Source organism: Podarcis bocagei (assembly GCF_964188305.1).
Source record: "Podarcis bocagei genome assembly, chromosome: 7".
Lineage (NCBI taxonomy): Eukaryota > Metazoa > Chordata > Lepidosauria > Squamata > Lacertidae > Podarcis > Podarcis bocagei.
This window is the reverse complement of record NC_138132.1, coordinates 26,982,998-26,990,149: the sequence shown is the minus strand read 5'-3', so window position 1 is coordinate 26,990,149 and position 7,152 is coordinate 26,982,998. Positions and strand designations below refer to the sequence as shown.

At 45.7% G+C, this 7,152-nt stretch overlaps 1 long non-coding RNA gene across 1 annotated transcript in view; it reads right to left on the bottom strand.

Annotated features, from left to right (window-relative positions):
- The window catches only part of LOC308591838, a 42,947-nt gene that overhangs the window by 1,055 nt on the left and 34,740 nt on the right, over nucleotides 1-7,152 (bottom strand). The window lies entirely within an intron of this gene.

Below are 7,152 nucleotides of genomic sequence, written 5' to 3'. Positions count from 1 at the left end.
CTAGTTTTTGGAAGAGGAAAACAAGAAAAAAAAAAATTCTGAATCTCAGAAGCCAGAACAGTAAGAGCAATCGCTGTGCAGTGAAAGCAGCAGTCCCTCTTGCTGTTCTGGCTTCTGGGATAGCTGCGCAGCCTGCATTCACTCCATAAGATGCACACACATTTCCCCTTACTTTTGAGGAGGGAAAAAGTGAGTCATAGAGCAAAAAATACGGTAATTGAAAGCACACCTGTCTGAAATCTTGGAACACTGCTACCAGTCAGAGTAAATTGCTGGTTTAGGAACAAATAATCTGACCTGGTAAAGGGTCACACCCTATAGTCCCATAAATCTGTGTGTGTGTGCATGGATGCATGGATATTTTCTCAGGGAATGTTTGTCGCAGTCCTAGTAGAAAAACTCATGTCTTCTGTTTCCAGTATCCTAAAAAATTACAAATCCTTATCTAGACCCATCACAATTACGTTCCTTTAGTGTGGGTAACTGGGCAGTCAATAGTATTGGCAGGATCAGCAAGGGAATGATGCATCATCCTGTGTTTGTCAGCGGATCCCTGCAGTGCTCCTGGTTTTCTTGTAGAAATAGAAAGCTCAGAATAGCCTGATTCCAAAGACTTTGCAAAATGAAGACATCTGCTAAGAGGACAGTTTGTACCTAGACCAGTTGGCTACACGTGTGCACCCAAGGATGAAGACAAGGCTGGCTGGTATGCTGGCTTGCTTTCAGTAGAAAGATCCCTGTCTTAGGGATATCTGTAAGAAATCGTGCATACCGATCCTGAAAGGGTTGCTTCGCTAGGTACAAACTGTTCTCAAGAGAGCGCTCTATTTTGGGGAAGATCCTATTTTTTTATGCCTGGCGCTCTGACATTTGGCGCACGAGTTTGTAGACCTCCCTTCCCTTCAGGCTGCATTTACTAATCAAAACCAGTAAGCTATTAAGATTTGTGAAATATTTGCTATCTTTTTAACCTCTGCTACATCAGTGGGGTAAACATGAATGGAGCCATCTGTCTTCACTCCTGCATAATTGCATGGTTTTCATTATTAAATGTGAAACTGGTGAGCTGGTCATGAATGTCTAAATGCCTTCCTGTACACCTTGCCTCTTTGAATGTTTATATGGCAATTCAGTAGGGGCTTGTCTCAGTTAACTGTGAAGCAGAGACAGTCTTGGCTTCCTACAGGGGCCCTTTCAATTCGAACATGCCTAAATTCACATATGGGATGTGGGTGGCACTGTGGTCTAAACCACTGAGCCTAGGACTTGTCGATTGGAAGGTTGGCGGTTCGAATCCCCGCAACAGGGTGAGCTCCCGTTGCTCGGTCCCTGCTCCTGCCAACCTAGCAGTTCGAAAGCACGTCAAAGTGCAAGTAGATAAATAGGTACCGCTCCGGCGGGAAGGTAAACTGTATTTCTGTGCGCTGCTCTGGTTCGCCAGAAGTGGCTTGGTCATGCTAGCCACTTGACACGGAAGCTGTACGCCGGCTCCCTCGGCCAGTAAAGCAAGATGAGCACCACAACCCCAGAATCATCCGCGACTGGACCTACCGGTCAGGGGTCCCTTTACCTTTAAATTCACATATGCTGTTGGGGATGACCCTAAGAATATATTTGGGGTGCTATTATGGGTAGCAAATTCACAGTTTTGATGTATTGCCGTATGGGAGTTTTCTGCCACAGGCTTGGGCCACTCCTGCAGAGATGTATGTGGCCAAAATAGGAGGTTAACCCACCTCCCTCCGGATTTTACCCAGGCTTTATGGCCATAGGTACACATGGATGGCTTACAGTTGCAACCACCATTGCAAATCAGGTTTATTGTCAAAAGTTACAGACTTTCAGCTGTTTGCAATGAGCAAATCAAACCAAAGCTTCACACAGCTTTTAATCAGATGCTTCAAGTGGTTCCCCCAAATTCAGCTGAAATTGTAACTTATGCTGGCTTCTCCAGGAGGAAATGGTGGGGCTCTGTCCTCTGGGGTCTCCTAGGTTCTACACCCACCTGGTGAAATCTCTCCCCCCCCCCATAGCCTTTGATTTCCACTTGAGCCATTGGGTAAGGTTGATTTGTCTCTTCCTTCCACCTCTTGTTCCACCTCTTCATTCACCTCTTCTTCCTTGGCAGGAGGATGTGCCATTTTGTGGTTTGCCTCAAGTACCAAAAAGTCTTAGGCCATCCCTGCTTAGGGCGCTGCATTTTAATGTGGCTTGAACAGAGAACTCTACAGGATCAGAACTATCTGCCTGCCAGTTTTAATGATACCAGAATTCACAATGGGGTGTGCTTGCCTTGGCTGACCTTATGGTGGAGCTGTTCGTTACTTTTTAATGCAGCTATATTGTATAGGGAAATCACTTACAGACCGAAACTTCTCAGTGGAAACAGAAAACTGTAGGGTTGGGTATGGGTGTTTTTTGGACGGGGAGAGGGCAGGGCTTTAGCAGAAGCTCTTTTTAATATCCCTACGTAGAAAGCAAGTGGGAATTGCAACCCACTCCACTGGAGAGAATGAATTTTCATGGTAAGTCCAGCATTCCCTTTTTGCATCATATTGTTCAGAGCGACAACACACTGTTAGGCATGAAGAAAAATTCTACAGTGCAGCGACTTCAGTGGTATAAGATGTCATCCCCTGCAATACAGGAATCTCTTGCCCAACATAGGATGAAGGCTAAACGCAACTTAACCAATGTTCTTATTAACAGTAAACTGTCTAAATAGAAACAAGGATAGCCACCCTTTACTGCTTAATACCATTGTTTACTGCTACTATGCAGGGAATGGTTTGGTCAAAGATGACCCTGATAAAAGGGCAGAGAAGTGGGGTGCATGGCTAATGGACTTTGCAGAACTGGCGAAACTGACGGGAAGAATCTCGAACCAGCAAGACCAAGAATTCCAAAAGGACTGGAATAGATTTATATTATATTTGAAAGACAACTGTAAGCAATTAACATCATTAGCAGGGCAATCTGAAGATTTGTAAGATGAAATTGCTACCTATTCAAGTTGAGTAATATAGTATTTTAGGCAATGAAATAACAAGGATAGGAAACAAAGCGAATTGTAAAGATGTAAAGTTTAATTTTGTAAACCATCAGACGAGAGGGAGGGAAGTCATTAGGCTCAGTTGAGCCAAAGAGATAAAATAAGAGGGTATGATGTTACGTAATGTGATCATATGTAAAACCAATAAAAATATTTTATAATAATAAAAGAAGAAATGGGGTGCGTATTTGACTAGGGGGAATTTCAAGAGGGCATTTGCACAAAGAGCCATAGCTAGGTGATCTTGTGCCCAGTCCAGATTACGCCCCCTAGCCACAGATAAATTAGCTCTTCTTTCTGTCTTTCCTCCAACACCTCCTTCACCCATTCAATTCCTCACACACTTCAGCTTGTAATGAATTCTTTCACAGAAAATCCAGTATTTATTATTTAATAAAAGGTTTCAGCAAATAAAATTACATTTTGATGTGAGTTGACAGTTTTAAAAAAATATAATTCAGTTGTATACACACACAAAAGGTAAAGGACCCTTGACAGCTAAGTAAGTCCAGTCGCGAATGACTCTGGGGTTGTGGTGCTCATCTCGCTTTACTGGCTGAAGGAACAGGCGTTTGTCCACAGACAGTCTTTCCGGGTCATGTGGCCATCATGACTAAGCCACTTCTGGTGAAACCAGATCAACGCACGGAAATGCTGTTTACCTTCCTGCCAGAGCGGTACCTATTTATCTACTTGCACTTTGACGTGCTTTCGAACTGCATCTTCCAACCCACCTTTGTGCAATGGAATGCATGTGTCCCACTCCTTACTAAAATGGAGACTTCATGTGTACCCTGGTCCCCAGCCTCATTCCCTGAAGAACAGGGTTCTTTCCCCAGGTTCATCACAACTACTCATGAGGAATTGAGTGAGTTCCAGAATGTTCCCTCAAAAAGTTTCTTTCCAAAGTTTCCCTTTCCCCCCAGCATAGGGAAAAGACCACAAGGTGGGTAAAACTTTTTTTTAAAAGGTTTACTTACAAACTCTCCAAATGTCAGGTTCATGTGCTTCAGAAAAGGTTGCACAGGCAGTAAAACTCAGCTTAGATGCAAAGTGTTTAATGTTACTTACTTATTGGTATAGGAATTCAAAGGTGGCTTGTGAGAGCCATGCGGTTGAGATGGAGCAACCAGCTCAAACCTCTTCACAAACTGAAGACTAGGGGAGAACAAAGGAAATTACTTGGTTCCTACCAAGGTGAGGGGAAGTGGACATGGATATAGCTAAACCTAGCAGGATAGCTTACTCTATGATATTATCTTCATTCATTCATTAAAATACATGTTGGTTATACAAAGCTGGTTATCCCACACCAACCACATATGGAAGTTGCAGATTCCCTGCCTTGTGTCTCGTTAAATAACCCAAGTAGGATTTGCACCTATTTCTCTGGTGTTGCACTATTCTCCTTATTGTCCTCAGGATCCTTCCATCTCTGCTCCTTCTTGGATTTAACCAAAGAGCTGTCACTCCAACCTGCCTATGAAAACTAACTTTTCTGTTCTGTATCATGTTACCAATCATATTTTGTAATAAATGGCATATTCTTTCAGTCTAAGCTTGGCTTGCTGATTTCATTGCTAATTTACGGGTCTGCATAAAAGGCGGATCTACACGGATCCTCATGGATCCTCCACTTTTTTAAAAATAATTCCAACAAATGCAGTGTCAAATCACACCTAGAAGGCACGCCTACAAACTGGACTATAAAAAACGTGGATCCAACACTTTGCCGCGCTGCAGTACCATAAAAACATGGATCCGAGGCACGGATCCTCATGAATTCATATGATTTTTATATTGAAACAAAATAAAAACACCATGCTACTGTAGACCACATCTTAGTCTGTAGGAGGAACCAAAAAAATCACGCATCCACTGTTTCGTGGTGCCGCAATGGCGCAAAAACATGGTTAAAAAACACGGATCCTCATGAATCCTCATGATTTTTGCACTAGATCAGCCCAAACTCACTTTCAAATTACACATCATGTCCAGGTGCACAACATCCACCACAGAAATCACAGATCCATGGCTTCCTGGCCATACCATGGGCCAAAAACGTGGTTTTCAAGAACAGATCCTCATGGATCCTCACACTTTTTGCATTGGACCAACCCAAACTCACTGTCAAATCACACATCATAGCCAGGGGCACAACCTACACCACAAAAAACTCAGATCCACGCCTGCCTGACCACGCCCTGGCCCAAAAACGTGGTTCCGAAGCACGGATCCTCATGAATCCTTATGATTTTTGCACTAGATCAACCCAAAGTCACCATCAGATCAAACATCATGGCCATGGGCACAGCATCCACCACAAAAATCACGGATCCACGGCTTCCTGGCGAAACTGTGGCCCAAAAACGTGGTTTTGAAGCACGGATCCTCATGGATCCTCACGCTTTTTGCATCGGGCCACCCCAAACTCACCATCAAATCACACATCATGTCCAGGGGCACAGCCTGCACCACAAAATCACGGATCCACGGCTTCCTGGCCACTCCAAGGCCCAAAAACGTGGTTCCGAAGCACGGATCCTCATGGATCCTCACGCTTTTTGCATTGGGCCACCCCAAACTCACCGTCAAATCACACATCATTCCCAGGGGCACAGCCTGCACCACAAAAAACTCGGATCCACGGCTTCCTGGCCACTCCATGGCCCAAAAACGTGGTTTTAAAGCACAGATCCTCATGGATCCTCACGCTTTTTGCATTGGGCCACCCCAAACTCACTGTCAAATCACACATCATGTCCAGGGGCACAGCCTGCACCACAAAAAACTTGGATCCATGGCTTCCTGACCATACCGTGGCCCAAAAACGTGGTTTTGAAGCACGGATCCTCATGGATCCTCACGCTTTTTGCATTGGGCCAACCCAAACTCACTGTCAAATCACACATCATGTCCAGGGGCACTGCCTGCACCACAAAAAACTCGGATCCACGGCTTCCTGACCACTCCATGGCCCAAAAAGGTAGTTTTGAAGCACGGATCCTCATGGATCCTCACGCTTTTTGCATTGGGCCACCCCAAACTCACCGTCAAATCACACATCATTCCCAGGGGCACAGCCTACACCACAAAAAACTCGGATCCACGGCTTCCTGACCACTCCATGGCCCAAAAATGTCGTTTTGAAGCACGGATCCTCATGGGTCCTAATGCTTTTTGCATTGGGCCAACCCAAACTCACCGTCAAATCACACATCATGTCCAGGGGCAGTGCCTGCACCACAGAAAACTCGGATCCACGGCTTCCTGGCCACTCCATGGCCCAAAAACGTGGTTCCGAAGCACGGATCCTCATGGATCCTCACGCTTTTTGCATTGGGCCACCCCAAACTCACCGTCAAATCACACATCATTCCCAGGGGCACAGCCTACACCACAAAAAACTCGGATCCACGGCTTCCTGGCCACTCCATGGCCCAAAAACGTGGTTTTAAAGCACGGATCCTCATGGATCCTCACTCTTTTTGCATTGGGCCAACCCAAACTCACTGTCAAATCACACATCATGTCCAGGGGCACAGCCTGCACCACAAAAAACTCGGATCCATGGCTTCCTGACCATACCGTGGCCCAAAAACGTGGTTTTGAAGCACGGATCCTCATGGATCCTCACGCTTTTTGCATTGGGCCAACCCAAACTCACCGTCAAATCACACATCATGTCCAGGGGCAGTGCCTGCACCATAGAAAACTCGGATCCACAGCTTCCTGGCCACTCCATGGCCCAAAAACGTGGTTCCGAAGCACGGATCCTCATGGATCCTCACGCTTTTTGCATTGGGCCACCCCAAACTCACCGTCAAATCACACATCATTCCCAGGGGCACAGCCTGCACCACAAAAATCACGGATCCACGGCTTCCTGACCACTCCATGGCCCAAAAACGTCGTTTTGAAGCACGGATCCTCATGGATCCTCACGCTTTTTGCATTGGGCCAACCCAAACTCACTGTCAAATCACACGTCATTCCCAGGGTCACACCCTGCACCACAGAAAACTCGGATCCATGGCTTCCTGGTCACTCCATGGCCCAAAAACGTGGTTTTGAAGCACGGATCCTCATGGATCCTCACG